Consider the following 16,600-nt stretch of genomic DNA (forward strand, 5'->3'; position numbering starts at 1 on the left):
ATGATCCAAATACTATTAACAATTTTATAAAATACAATTCATTGATAGGAAAAGGATTTCCAAAATACGGATCCAGAGCCAAACGTTAGACTTCAAATCTTTTATTTTGTATTCATAAAAATTATTTCCAGCTTGTCCTGCCGACACGTGTTTCGTCTCTATGGAGACTTTTTCAAGGCCAAAAAGACAGAAATGGTGCACTGGTGTTTAAGCATCACTGTCTTGTTATACGGAGAAGTGGAAAAATCCAAGTTCCACAATCACATCAGAACGATCAATCTTAAGAACAACGTATAGTGAGTCCACACTTTTCACGATCCAAGTCGCCGGTGTATAATCATAAAGGGTAAGTACTGGCATCCAGAGCAGTGATCAATGCTTTATTTTAAGAAGAACAGACTTAGTTAATTACACGTCATCACTCTTGACAGCTGATTCGAAATTCTTAATCTTTATAGGTTGACCATGATAAGTCACTCTTACGACGAAGCGTCACCGCAGCACTTTCACCGAAGCCAGGAACTGACGTGATGACGTGTAATTAACTAAGTCTGTTCTTCTTAAAATAAAGCATTGATCACTGCTCTGGATGCCAGTACTTACCCTTTATGATTATACACCGGCGACTTGGATCGTGAAAAGTGTGGACTCACTATACGTTGTTCTTAAGATTGATCGTTCTGATGTGATTGTGGAACTTGGATTTTTCCACTTCTCCGTATAACAAGACCGTGATGCTTAAACACCAGTGCACCATTTCTGTCTTTTTGGCCTTGAAAAAGTCTCCATAGAGACGAAACACGTGTCGGCAGGACAAGCTGGAAATAATTTTTATGAATACAAAATAAAAGATTTGAAGTCTAACGTTTGGCTCTGGATCCGTATTTTGGAAATCCTTTTCCTATCAATGAATTGTATTTTATAAAATTGTTAATAGTATTTGGATCATTACATATCCTGTGAGGGTGCATGATCAATGCCTGTTTTTTCTCTTGTTACTTAACATGGCTAAGAGTATTAGCTCGGTAATGCATGAATATCGCTGACTTTTCAGCGATATTCATGCATTGCAGCCGATTTTTATCGCATTTGCGATAAACCTTGGTAATAAAAATCGCTGCAGCTCAGCGGTAAATTTTTGTCTCTAACCAAGCAATAGCGATAATTATCGCTATTGTTTGGTAATATGCCCCATAATTCTTACAAACTGCAAAGATGTAAAAATGTTTGATATAAATGTGTCTACTCCAGAACTTTAAGTGCCAGTGGCAGGTGATCAAACCGCTGGAAAATAGACTTTCAGAACAATGCAGACTAAGCTGGGCCATATGTATAAATATTTTAATTTGTAAATAGCATCATTTGGGAGCCATGCATAAGTCACTAAATGTACACCACTGAATGTAAACACAGTAAATTGGCCGTCATTAAATGTGATACTATGCAGATAACATGATTATTATTATTATTATTATTATTATTTATGAAGCTTGTAAAGCGCATGACTACGCCCCAACGGGGGTGTCCCGGCGCTGTAGAATGTAGGCTGGAAAGAAGGGGCGTACTTATGCAGAGGAAAATACCCAGGTCTTCAGTCGGCTACGAAAAAGGGATTCAGATGGAAAGAACCTAAGGTCTAAAGGGAGGCTGTTCCAGAGTTTGACCGTCATAACTGAGAAAGCTCTGCCGCCCATTCTGGAGCGACGGAACCGGGGGACTATAATGAGACATAAATTGTTAGACCGCAGGGATTTGACCGATTGGGAGAGTACCAGTCTCTTACGTAGATAACCTGGTCCTGACCCATTAAGGGCCCGAAAGGCAAGAGTCAGCATCTTGAACTGGATGCGACTGGAGATAGGGAGCCAGTGTAGCTCTTTGCGGTAGGATGCAAACGACTGACGGTAAGGGATGTTGCCAATCAGCCTCGCCGCCGTGTTCTGAACGATCTGTAGGCGTTCGATTTGATACAGGGGGGCCCCAGCGTAGAGACTGTTGGCATAATCCAAGTGTGATGTTATTAGGGCATGAGTAACCGTTCTGCGGGCATCCACGGGCAAGTACGGGAAAATCTTTCTCATCATGCGTAATTTCCCAAAACAGGCTGCAGTAACCTTGTTTATTTGGGCTTTACACGAGAGAGCATCATCAAACTGGAAGCCCAAATTGCGAACAGTTTGAGCAGGAATAGGCTATATAAATCCAATATACAATACAATACAATACAATACAGGAATAGGGGGGGGATTGAGCACAGTCGGCCACCACAAGGTAGGAGGTATTGTGTTTTTTTGATTAAAAAACAAGACCTCCGTTTTATCGGTGTTGAGTCTAAGATGGTTAGCAGTCATCCAGGAGCATATTTCGCCGAGGCAGTGGCGGAAGCTGGCGAAGCTGGAGTCAGAGTGATCTCTAAAAGAAAACATTAGCTGTGTGTCATCAGCATAAGAGATCACTCTGACCCCACACGACTCAACCACCCTAGCCAAAGGGGCCAAATAAACATTGAAAAACAATGGGCTCAACGCAGAGCCCTGCGGAACTCCACAAACAAGGGGCTTACTCTCGGATTGAACGGTCTAAGGAGAACCCTCTGTGTTCGTCCTTTAAGAAAGGAGCTGATCCACGACAAGGTGGGACCACCCAATCCGATCTGCTCCAAGCGATCCAAAAGTATTTTATGGGACACCGTATCGAAAGCGGCGGACAGGTTGAGGAGGACCAACATGGCCTCCTCGCCCCTGTCCACACACTCTCGAATGGTCTCAGAGACCTCCTGGAGCGCCGTCTCAGTACTGAAACCAGTTCGGAAACCCGACTGGGAATCGTGTAGTAGAAAATTGGTCTCCAAATAGTCCGCGAGTTGTAGTTGTACGGCCTTCTCCAAGACCTTTGCTGGTTTAGGGAGGAGGGAAATGGGGAGGTAGTTACGAAATTGTGCCGGGTCCGCATCCATCTTCTTCAAGATGGGGACCAGCATGGCCTCCTTCCAGGCAGTTGGAAATTGGCCCGAATGTAATGAGGAGTTCCAGATAGAAATGAGTGGCTCGATCAGAAGGGGCGCTAGGCTACTCATGACCTTGGGGGGGACCGGGTCTAAGAGGGAACCAGATTTACACTGAGTGAGCAGTTTAAGTGCAGACTCAGTGGTAAGGTCTTTAAAGGCTACCAATGATGGTAAGGTATAATCCTTGTTCTTGACAGTGGGAGGGAATAATGCAGGTGTTAGGGCAGACGGAAAGGAGGAAGTGATTTTCTCAATTTTGTCTTGGAAAAATCTGATAAACCATTACATAAGGTCCGGCTAGAGAGGTTCTGTGGTGTCATAGCGGGAGGTTTGACAAAGTCTTTTACAATATTAAAAAGAGTTTTTGCAGAATTCTCAGCGTTTTTAATTTGTAGGGCAAAGAATTCTCTCATTGTGGACTTTTTTAGTTTGATAAACTTCTTTAAAGCAGATTTGTAAATACATTTTGCCTCTGAGTCATAAGAGAGTCGCCAGCTGCGTTCTAATTTTTTGAACCGGCATAGAATGTAAGCCACTGTATGTAATTACAATAGAGTGGCACGCTTAAGAAACAATGCAATCCATAGAATATGGCAACATGTATTAATATGACACACATTAAGAATCCCTTCCGTTCTATTCTGCCGTGCTACAACGTGTAAGATATCACAGTCACTGCAGCACTCCAAAACATTTGATCACGCAGACGCCAGGTCTTCGCGTCGGATGTATGACGTTACAACGCATACTTTTACCACGCATACCATTACAATGCGGTATTTACAACGCATACCGTTACAACGCATAGCGCTTAGAGGTGCTGTATAGTGGTAAGTATAATTTTATATTCCAACTCCAGTCCCCGTGGACACTAGGGAAGGTGTTGCATATAAAATTATACTTATTCCCTATCCTAGAGCGCCCCCCAGTGCAATGCGTTGTAATGGTATGCGTGGTAATGCCTGCGTTGTAGTGGTAGTGCGTGGTAAAAACTTTGTTGTAAACGTTGTATACCCTTCGCGTCAGCAGGAGTGAGTCAGCAAGTCAGGACAGCGTGCACGTCCGCACCAAGGCGCGCATGACAAATAGGAGCCCCTCCCCTCTCCCGGGCCTGAGTTGTCATTAAGATGAGCATTGGAGCACTAGTAAGACGTCCTGCGCTTGAACGCCAAGTAAGTTTTCCAGCGATTCAGCCTGTTCCTTTTGCTAAATCCATTGTAGAAGCCAGAAGACAGCTCACTATAAGCCATGCACAGTTAAATTGGTCGGGTTGCCCCCCCCCCTTTTTTCAGCCGGGGCTCTATTATTAGAATTCCTCACGAAGTGTAAATAACCACCTGGACACACCCTATCAAAGACGGGCGGCCCATCTTTTAGCCGGGGTTCCATTTATTGTGCACGTAATGTAAACATTAACTGGGGCTCATACTACCGCAGTCGGACGCCTTGGAACATTAGCAGTTCTCGATGAGGCACATATTTAGCAGCCTTGCATTCTGTATTAATTGCCCGACCAGTGGCGGGGCGGTTTAACTAATTTTTTGAAAAACAGATGGAAGCTTTAGCACTATTCGCATACACGTACTATAATACTGAATGATTACACACGGCCGAATGTCCTTCTTGGAAAATGCATGCCTCTTAATAACCATGTACTTTTAAGTTGCAGTCAGTCACATACACACTAATTAGCAGTCTTAATATTTACACCACATGTTCCGTGATACCCCTTTTAATCGACCGATACACTGCCGTGCTTATAGTCTTGGATGCATTCCTGAACCCGTTCATCCTCTTGAAGGAGCGTGCTTTAGTTGCACTTCATGAAATAAAATCGCACGTCCATAAGCACCATTTTGCACCCGTTTTCATCAACAAGCATGGGTCCCACTCTCCTTGTAGATGACTGTTAGGACAGATTGAGACACTCTTAGTCAGCATGGGCCTTTTTCAAGTTCATTTGTTAAGTTCATTTCAGTCACACTTAAATGCTCAGTAATTTGGTAGTACCAAGTCTTGAGAATTATTACTCTATCCTTTCAGATGATCGCCACAGCGGCACAGAAATACCGTAGTAGTAGTAGAAGTATCTTCGCACCGGCTGGTGTTAAAGACAAATTAAATCCAAAGAAGGTACCACATTAGCCACACGTTATGACATACTGCGTAGCTGAGAAGCCCTAACAGCTTCTCGTGCTTAATCCTTTTCATAGGATCTTGATCCACCAAAAGTCGGAGTTTGTCGGCTGACATCCTCCTCACTACAGTTGAAGTCACCTCTTAAATACTATACCCTTTCTAAGGTAAGCTGGTGTGGCATTGCAAATGATTGCATTTTTAATATGTTGACACACATCAGACCCTGACCACACTCATTTTACATTTATAGACTGTCCAACCTTTTGCAGTCCTGAGGAAGACCCGCTCTTATATGCAGACAAATCAGCGTAACACGTAGGGTCGAAACGTCGACGTTCTGTCTATGTATCGGTCCACACAAAGTTTCAACGAACGAAAGAAATAATTGATTAATGTGATTAATAGTGGACACACGCGATTTAAATATTGTATATATATATATATGAATGTCCATGATTCTGTTTTCCGTCTAATCTTCCATTGAGCACCCAGTCACCAGTCATGACTCACTTCTTAAGTGTACAGTTTGTTTACTTATCGTATGTTCTGGACAGCTTCAATTGATGCAAACACTGAAGAAGGTTAAAATATAACTTTCCTACATCTTCCTGTGTGGTCAGGTGTTTGTTTTTGCTTTTCACGATTTCTTCTTGGAATCATGTATCTCAGTTGTATTTACAGTATATTTTAATGTAATAGTGTTTTCCGACAGAACCATTGTTTTTCTTTTGTCTCATAATCTTCACAAAACTTCATGAATTTCCTCTGCTTATGTATTTTTATTTCCTCCTCCGGTCTGGTTAGTCTGATTTCCATCTCTTTCTGAAATCTTTCTATAATTTATTTCTCTATCCTATCTTTTAACCATTTAAAGAATGTCTCAATTTCCTTGAGGGCCTTCTTCCTATTAGACAATGCATTCTTGACCATACTGTCCACTCCTCCAGCATTATTGGGCCAGGGCTTGCAAATGATGGGATGATGTAAATCCGTAAGCCTCAAGGCACTTTGACAGTCTATATATAGTTTTGGAGGGACGTAGCCTCCCACCATTTCTGACCTATATTCTTGAAAGTTTTCTTGTCTCTGCAGTTATTCACTCAGTCTTTGAGCTCTGGAAACTTTCTTGTTTGCAAAGGGCTCTCTCAATGCCTTGGGAGTGAACAGTGCTTTAGCCTCTCTCATTCTGCATGCATTGCTCTCCTCTGTCATGTTTCCAGAGTTAAGTCCTCATTCTTGTTGGTTGTGACAAAATTCCTTAATCATATAAATTGAACTACTCCCCCTATCATGAATGAGAAAGGTTCTCCTTGCCTCTTTGAAAAATCTGCTGCTCATTTCGAGCAACGTAACATGTTGTCTAAAAAGTCACAGAGAAAAACATATGCTGATGGGTTCTCATGCTGATGAAGCACATATATTGCCCATGTAGTGAATAACACAGCGGCTTACTCCAACCACTGTAAAGCCATCAGGCGTCGGCTGTCCCATCTTGGCTCACCATCAAAGTGGTTGGTGCTCCTTGATACCGGCCCTCTGATGTTGACACACGATGTTCATCACAAATCCACATCCTTGATGCGCTCAGGGGCGGCTCCCCTGCTAAGTCGGAGGAGCGTCGCCCCGCTGTAAAAGGAATAATAAAATGATAACAACGGAATATTAATAACATAAAATTGTTATAATTGTATCTGTCTCTATGGAGCCGAGCCAAGTTAGGGCAGGGTGGCACTGGGTTTTGTCACAGGAAGAAGGAGGGGTAGAGGTATAATATGCACTTAAGTGTGCACGATGGTTTGTCTGGCCATCTTGAGCCGGCCAAATCATCATGTACACTTAGCATATTCTCCACTCGGCTGTATTGCACAGCATGGGTGGAGAACATGCACAGGCTCCCAGTCCCTGTCTGAGTGCCGAACCACGGTGCTCGGACCAATCATGCCCCTTCTGTCATGCTGGTGACAGCAGCTTCATGATTGGCTTAGGGGAGTCTGGGAGCCTATGTGCTTCCTGTGTCCTGCGTCTGATGGAAGAGAGGCAACGGTCCTTCAGGTAAGTGAACTTTTTTTTAAAACAAGCCTCCCCTGCCGCTACCACTACTTTTCAAAAGCGGCCACCACTGGATGTGCTAGAGGCACATTGTTACCACTGTACTGCAATAAACCCAGAAGCGACCTTCATCAGTTCAGAGGAACCGATCGTTGGTGCCCTGGGCAGCTATTCCACACTGTAACAAGACAAGATAGCACTTGGTGAACCCAATAGTTCGGTCATAATCAATTGCGTAGCAGCCGTTCTCTCACTCTGCTGATGCTCACACAGAGGTCTGCTTGTAGCTAACCCTGGGCGAAGCACTATGCTACGCTCATGGAGTTTGCGAAGTTTGCGCAACTTCGCATTACGCGAGCTGCACGTATCACAGTGCGAACACGCGTAGTGCAGCGTAGCGTAGTGCAGCGCTAATTTTTTGCTTGTTCGCGGTCCTGAACGTCATGTTCTCGACCGCGAGCAAGCAAAATGACATCCCGGCGAGATTCTCAACGCAGGGAGGTAAGGTTTCTCATTGTGAGTGGTTGCGCATGCTCGCGACGGCTCTCAATGAGAAACTACCAGTTTGCTTTGAGAAAGCTGCAGCTCGAGCAATAATCTACTCGAGCAGCAGAAAACTACAGCTCGCACTGTGCAAGATGCTGTTTTCAATGATTGCACAGTGCCGGATGCTTGTCCGCACTGTGCAATCATTGAAAACACATCTTGCACAGTGTGAACATGCTACTACGCAGCTCGCGTAGTGCTACGTGAAGTTGGCGTAGTGCGAAGTGCACTTCGCGTAGCGCAACTTCACGAACTACGCCCACCCTTACTTGTAGCAATGCTACTTAAATGCCATGAGGGGGGTCTCAAAGTCACTACTCAAAAACAAAGTCCAATCAAACTTGTGTATGCCTTTCAGCCATTCGGGGGTGGCAAGTTGGGAGCCACCAGCCAAGATAATAAGATTATATGAATCTAAAGATGAAGCAGAACTTGTGAGTGTCCATGTGCATTGTTGGACTTCCTCCAAGGCCGTAAACTACTCTTTTGGGGCAATTTTGGCTGTAATATCTTCAGAAGCGTAATTTGTGAATAGCAATGCGATAACTCTCTTGCCTATCCCTCCAGCATTTACTGCTAAAATGTAGACCTACATATGTTCAGATCTCTGCAACAATGGTAAAGACCTCTACACAGAAAAGAAAGGAATGGCGGAGTTCCACACAGGAAGATTAGTGAATAGCCTGTTGCTGTATGTGAGTAGTACTACATTACTAGTACTACTTCACTTACTTCAAATGCAGTTTGAGAATAGACCCCTGTTTTCTCATGTGCCAGCTTTCTTTGAGGGTTTTCTGGTGTTCATGTTTGAGAGCATGAAGAAGAAAACCAGCTTCTAGTGAGCACTCGATAAGCGTTACATGATATTTAACTATAAGTTTAATATGTTTAGGGCATATTATCAAGAACAGCGCTAATAAAAATATCGCCGGTTTAGCGGCAGAAAACTGCTGCTAAAGGGACGATAATGGGCTTGATATTATGCCCTCGAGAATCCCAATAGAAGTCCATGTTCTGGTATAAACCTGGGCTTCTATTGGAATTCTCTAGGGCATATTATCAAGCCCATTATCGCCACTTTAGCTGCATTTTTCTGCTACTAAACTGGCGATAATTTTAACGCTGTCCTTGAATATATGCCCCCTCGTTTCTCTGCCCAGTATGTTAGGGTGCGTGAAGCTATGTTTTTAAACCTTCACAGAGTTCTATTCAAGACTTCGCAGGGGTGGCGAAATCGCCTATTTTTTTTACCTTGAAATTACAAGAAATGTCGAGAACATGTCTTTGCGGTATCTCATGTGAAAATTCAATGCAATGGCAAACATTTAATTCAAAAGGTACCAGAGTTTCCAGAAAGGTGACTGGTTCGCATGGAAAATTGCTGTCTTCCAACACTTTTTCTTCTCCAACCAAATTTGCAAATTTACGCCTTGATTCAATTCACATTTCTCGCAATTTGCATGACAAATGCAGAACGGAAAATTTGGCAAAGGCCTAGTGAAAACTATGATTTTGCAATAATGCATGTTGTACTTATCCACACTACTACGAAATAGGTTATGCACATTGTGCAATTGGCTTTGCTATTAGGCATAGAAACGCTCCAAAAAAACATACATTTTCAAGGCTGGAGATCTGAACAGAGTGAAGATCATCTCACATTGAGATGACAATGATGTTGCAATACGAAATAAGGCTTAGTCCATGGGAAGGCAAAAAAAAAACACATTTTTGTAAAAAGGATCCCGAAAAAACACACGTTCAAATCTCTTTGTAGAAGATAGATTCATTATATTACTGTGACTGTGAACTACATTTTATTTGCAGAGAGGATTTGCTCTTATGCAGCTTCATCATCAGACCGCAGGCATACTGCCTATCCCCAGAATGCCCTTTAACTCTCCCTTGCCTTTTATATGTCAACATATTTCAACAATCTGTTTTTATCAGCAATTCTGGGGCAGTTTGCAAGTTATTAGCTTGATGACACACTTATTAACTGTAAGTTCGGGCAAAGATTAATTACTCTTCTCTCACAGGGGTTGCAAGGAGTTTTGATTTCGTCCAGCCATATATATATATGAGGAAGGAATTCAGCAGAGTTGCAGTTTATAACTTAATCTGTCACTTGGGAGTGTTGGCTTGAACATATGTCAAGCCCATGCCAATATTTAGAGCAAGCTTTTATATACGACATTAATCTTTTGTTCCTCTTGTCTCCCTTGACATTTGTCATAGCTTGACATTACATTTATTGACTTTTGTTAGGCTTCATTTACTTCTGCTTTATTAGCTTCTAATTTGATTATCCAGCCCCTCCACCAGCGACGGCTTTTGTTTCACCCTATAAAAAACAGTGTGGGCAGAATGAAAATGCGGTATGTTTGGAATAGCATGCTAAAAACCCGCCAAAGGACTGAGCTGCCGAGTACATTTCATAAAATGTACATTCACTTGCACTGCCTGCATTACTCCATTGATGACGAAAACACAGAACCAGATGCAACCTACAAAGTCTCAATCTAACTGTGGTGTACATTGAAGTGGTGAAAAATAAACTAGCACAAAACAGGCCAGTGTCTCAGCCCGGGAGCCAGAGGAATAGATAGTGCTTCCAGAGGACAATCATATCTTTTCATGGTCCACTTTTCTTTACTTTTATACATCCTATTCATAGTCATTGACAAATATGCCGGATCTGATTCAAGAAGGTATTTTTACACATGTGCATTGTTTGAATCTGGCATTCCTGGACCCGGACCCGCCCCACTCTCATGTTAGGCCAAGAAATGATACAGTCTGACATAGACCTACTCACCCCCTTAGTAGATTGACATGAGGCATCCTTAGCGTTGTGGGGGCCGTTGTTGAGATTAAGCAAGCTATTGCCCAGAGTTGCAGAGTGGGACTCCATGATTGGAATAGGCACCGAGGCGAGAGTTATCAGGTCCGTGGAATTTTGTGCCCAAGACCCACCGAGGCGGGGAATTGAACCCTGGTCCCGGGCTAGACCTCTGCATCAGGGTCTGCCGCTCTAATCATTGAATTGCAAAAACAACAAGTGATGGACTGAATGTGGATCAATGTCACACACTCCCCCAGTCAAAAGATCTGGGCCCAAATCCATCGTTTTTTTGCACTCCACACCACCCTGGGTTAGACAATGGCGATATGCAAATCAGCTCTGACCCTGTTGCCCCATGGGAACAGTCCAGTCCGAACTACAAAAGCCATGTCCTTCCCAGAACGGAATCAAGCATCCGAGGACCGGACCGGTTTCGAGGTAACACCTCTCATCAGCCCGGCTAGCTTGACTCCAAGTGGTGTGGAGTGCCTGGGACCCACGTCTGGGCATCCCCAGCGCACTTAGGGCAGCAATTGCAAAAACAACAAGTGATGGACTGAATGTGGATCAATGTCACACACTCCCCCAGTCAAAAGATCTGGGCCCAAATCCATCGTTTTTTTGCACTCCACACCACCCTGGGTTAGACAATGGCGATATGCAAATCAGCTCTGACCCTGTTGCCCCATGGGAACAGTCCAGTCCGAACTACAAAAGCCATGTCCTTCCCAGAACGGAATCAAGCATCCGAGGACCGGACCGGTTTCGAGGTAACACCTCTCATCAGCCCGGCTAGCTTGACTCCAAGTGGTGTGGAGTGCCTGGGACCCACGTCTGGGCATCCCCAGCGCACTTAGGGCGGCAATTGCAAAAACAACAAGTGATGGACTGAATGTGGATCAATGTCACACACTCCCCCAGTCAAAAGATCTGGGCCCAAATCCATCGTTTTTTTGCACTCCACACCACCCTGGGTTAGACAATGGCGATATGCAAATCAGCTCTGACCCTGTTGCCCCATGGGAACAGTCGTGGGTCCCAGAGCCTCCACACCACTGGAGTCAAGCTAGCCGGGCTGATGAGAGGTGTTACCTCGAAACCGGTCCGGTCCTCGGATGCTTGATTCCGGTCTGGGAAAGATATGGCTGTTGTAGTTCGGACTGGACTGTTCCCATGGGGCACAGGGTCAGAGCTGATTTGCATAAAGCCATTATCTGACCCAGGGTGGTGTGGAGTGCAAAAAACGATGGATTTAGGCCCAGATCCTTGAACTGGGGTGAATGTAAGACATTGATCTACATTCTGTCCATCAAATTGTTTTTTGTAATTTTCGCTCTAATCATTGAGCCACACTTCTCCACTTCACCAAGGCACGAGTGTTCAGTATGTGCAACCATGCCCACAGCAATCCCAATGATGTCACTACAAATAGACTCCACACAAGTTTGTGTAAAACGAGTATACTTTATATAAAAAGATGTACGAAATGACCAAACGATTCAACTTCCACACATATACAATGGGTAATATTGTTTCAGGTGGGTTAGGTGGGTCTAATCACCAACCACCGCTTCTAACCAACAGTTACGCTGACTTTTAACCATTCTCAAAAGGTTAGGTACGTTGTATCATTAGATTCACACACGTTCCAAAATACCAGGAATACTGCACTACTTAGTTTGATAGTTTGTTAGCAGCAATTATGCAAAGTGTTAACTGACTGCTTTTAGAAATTGTGCGACCAGGTGCCCCAACACGGATCAACGATGACACCCAAGTTCTACTCCAGGCTCTGGCCCCTGTACTGCCCCGTCCGAGACCAGCACGGACCAAAGCAACAGATGCACACAGCTACCAGCAGTGAGAGGCCGAGAGAGAGTGTCCCTCTGGGCCTGCACCCCTACCCAGGCGATGATCTACTTTACCGGGTGGGGCGCGTCCCCACTCTCCTCTCCTGCAGCAGCGGCTTGGCTTTCCTCCAAAATCTTGTCACCATGGGCAAGGCATGCTCGGGCCGGTAGTTCAGCTTCTCTGGGGCTGCCGGTCCAGGCCCTCAATGTTCAGCACAAACTCCTTCCACGAAGCCTTCCACCCGATGCTGGAGCTACCTCACGTTGCCTTCCAGGGCCCAATCACTAGGCCCTCCTTTCCAGCGCCGTTAGGACTTTCAAGTTTATTGTATGATTAATTAAAATCGTTACAAATATCTAAAACAGTTGAATATCATTACGTCCACAGTTAAAACCATGCTACATTAATGCTATGTCCTATCAATTACAATGAGAGGATTCTACCAACACATAAAAATAAAAAAATAAAAATACAATAGATGAAATTTAGTCCAGCATTTCTGAATAGGTCCAATGTACAGTTAAAGTTTAGTCCTAAGGAGGTCTAATTTTTAGTCCTTTTGTTGCACAACTTATTCCAAATAAGACTATGTCCAGTTGCTCAGACCTCTCTGACCCCCTCCTGATCTGCTTTGAGTAATAGTTTTATAATTTCTGCCAGGTATTTCACTCCTCGGCAGGCCAGGATAATGGAAGAGCCGTCCATCCAGCGTATAACGGCTTGCCTGCAAGTGCGGATTTGAAGTTCAATAAAGATAGGTCTTAGGTAATATCTCCTCCAAGCCGTAACTGCTGGACAAACGCAAAAAAGGTGAGTTAGGGATTCATTTTGGTAGCCGCACAGGCGACACTGAGGTATTTGTTTGGGTTGTTTCCAAGACGGCCGTAGATCTTTCGAAACGTGCAGACCCATCCTGTAGTTTATGTAAGACTTCTTTAGGTGCCAGCTAAAGTGAGATGTTAGGTAAGCTTGAGGTTTCAATACTTTGTAGGAAGAAATAATTGTCCACCCGTGCCTACGTTTAGATGTTATAATTTTATCCTCCAGAAAGGATTTCTTTTTTGCTGCGTTGTTTATCATCTTAGTAAAAGTTGTTTTTTCTTGCCTTTTTTCCCAGTCTGCTTGTATTTAAAGGACTGCCAGGCAGGTTCTCAGGTAACTTCCCCATAGGTTTGATGGTTCTTGACCCGTCTGGGGCTTAATTTCCTCCCAACATAGTCTGTCCATTGAATCTGGTTCTGCTGATCGGAATTTGTGGCAGAGCTTTAGGAACCCGCTCATGCTCCGAAATTTTTGATTTAGAAGGCCGAATTCTAGCCGGATTTGAGATGGAGAGGCTGACTTTGGCAAATTAAAAACGGCTTTATAGATCCTTGTCTGGAGGTCATTGAGTAGCTCCACCTCTTTACCACACCAAGTGACTAAGCCATATGACAAGGTAGGCATACTTTGTGCTGACATTACTTTTAGAAGGTGATTAATATTTGGGCAGTCCAATTTAGTTTTTAGTTGCTGGTAAGCAAAGATTAGTGAATGTGCTTTTGCTTTACTAACAAGTTTATGCTCCTTATAGGTTGTACCCTGCCCTATTGTGATACCAAGGTATTTATATGAACCTTGCTCTTCAACCTTTGTCCCTTTTACTGTCCATTTGAACTTAATTTTGTGTGAATCCACCAAACGGACAACCTTTGTTTTTTCTTTGTTAAGTTCCAGATTTTCTTGGTCCAGGTAGGATACTAAGTTGTTGATAGCTCTTTGAAGGCCGATGGGAGTTTTACTTAGTAAAACAATATCATCCGCATACTGCAAAACGGAAATCTGCTTATTGGCCATTATCGGTGGGTGGCAGTCAGCTACTTCCATGTTTTTACCAAGGTCTGAGAGGAACAAATTAAATAGGATTGGGGCTAACACGCAGCCTTGTTTAATCCTTACTGCGTGTCAATGCTCGCTGTCGTACTGTGTCCTTCGCCCAATTTTACTCTCGCCCAGGTGTCGGTGTGTAGGGCAGTAATCGTATTTAATAACTGATTCAGTAGACCCCATGTCTTTAGCTTTTTCCAGAGTCTCCCTCTGTTTACTCTATCGAAGGCAGATTTTATGTCGATAAAACATGCGTACAATCGCGTTCTCCTTTTTTGCGCCTTTTCAGTTAGAATTGCAAGGATTGCCAGGTTTGTTATAGTGCCCATCCCTTGTCTAAAACCTGTTTGAAAGTGTGGAATTATATTGTTGTCGTCCGTCCACTCCTGCAGCTGGGCGAGGAGGCAGGAGGCATAGAGCTTGGCTTCAACATCGATTAGGGATATGAGCCTGTAATTACCTGGATTTCGACGGTCACCTTGTTTAAATATAGGATGTATTATGGTCCCTTTCCATGAGTCGGGGACTTCGCTGTGTATAAAGATGCGGTTGAAGAGTGGAGTTAGGTTCGTCGACCAATAATCTGGGTCGTCCTTAAAGAATGCATTGGGGAGACCATTTGGACCTGCCGCTCCTTCGGTTTTGAGCCTTAGTATAATATCGCGTAACTGTTTTGTGGTCGTCAGGGTGTTTTGATCACTGCCATCTCCTGCCTGTAATGGGTTTTGCAGAACCAGGTTTTCCCGCTTAGATTTTACTTTCCTTTCTTCCATTACCAATGTTGATCCTTGCTACCCTTCGATGGGCCCTATTGCCTTACTGGTATACATAACCCCCACATGCTCAATCCACGCTTCGGCTCCGATTCCGGGTTCTTGTCGGAGTCTTGCTCCCTTATTCAGGTTATTTATGATACCCCAAAAGTCCCTGCTATTTGGCAATTTACTTGCATACAGTAGGTTTGTCCAAATCGATTCCTTGTAAGCCATTTTAGCGTGCCTCAATGTTTTCTTATAATGACTCCTTAGTTCTTTCAATTTACTTTTAATTGGTTTGTTGCCTAGTCTTGTCACTTGGGTTTGAATTCGTACCTCTCTTGAGATCCTACTCTTTTGATCTCTCAGGTCGTTACTGAACCAGGGATCCCTCCTGGAATTAGATCTTCCTTGACTGCCAGATGGTGCTGGAAATTTTCTGGTAATTGCGTGGACCAAATGTTCCCAGTTTTTTACACGTTCTTCATCTAATTGTAACCCCAATTCGCTCACAAGCTCCCTTACCGTCTCTTGTATAATTTTCAGGTTTCCCCCTCGCCATTTCAATTTCCGCAAATTAAACCTTTCGGAGGGTTGTATAAGGGAGTTAATTTTTTTGGCCCATGTGATGGAATTAGACATTATTGTTATTTGAGGAAAATGATCGCTTTCTGTGCGCTGGGTGATGCAAAAGGAGTCAATGCAAGTGAGTAACTCGTTACTGACGATGGTAAAGTCTATTTTTGATCGAACGTTACCACTCAAATACGTTATTGCCGCTGGTGTATCCCTCGTTGCTTTTCCATTCAGAATGGACAGTCCCAGATCTTTTATCTTTTTCCTTAATGTTCAGCCTCCCTGGTTCCCTAACCTCTTTCCTTTTATTTGGTCTTTACTTATGAGATTGTTGTTAAAGTCTCCAGAGATGAACATAGGGCAGTGTGCATGAGATCGTTGCAAAGTTTTGATCAGGGCCATTAAAATGGAGTATCTTTCTTGCTGGGTCTTTCTCTCAGGGTGTATGTAAACGTTCATTAGTAGGAGTTCCCACTTTGGGTTATTTGAAGTAGATATTCCAGAGATTTGTATCACCTGTACCCAGTTGGCCCCGAAGCCTTCCACCCGACGCTGGAGCTACCTCACCTTGCCTTCCAGGGCCCAATCACTAGGCCCACCTTTACAGCGCTGTTAGGACTTCTTCACTCCACGGTGCTCACTGCTCCCCGGTACTCCTCACCAGCACCTCCGGTGGCATCTTCGACACGCACCCTCGGCACATTTAAGACTCACTCCGTCTCCTGGTGCACCCGGTCTTCAGGCACTCTCCACTTACGCCCGGGTCGCACCACCACACACACACTGTGCGTCTGAGTCTCACCTCTCCTCTGGTGCACAGTAGGTGCCAGGTGCTCTCTGACTGAACCACCACACACCAACCTACGTGTTGGAGACTCACTCCTCCTTAGTGCCCATGATGTCCTGGCACTCTTCACTAGTGCCTGGACTACACTGCGACACGCACCCTCTGCGCGTCCTGAATCT

The sequence above is a fragment of the Lissotriton vulgaris genome, chromosome 6 (genome assembly GCF_964263255.1).
Source record: "Lissotriton vulgaris chromosome 6, aLisVul1.2, whole genome shotgun sequence".
Taxonomy (NCBI): Eukaryota; Metazoa; Chordata; class Amphibia; order Caudata; family Salamandridae; genus Lissotriton; species Lissotriton vulgaris.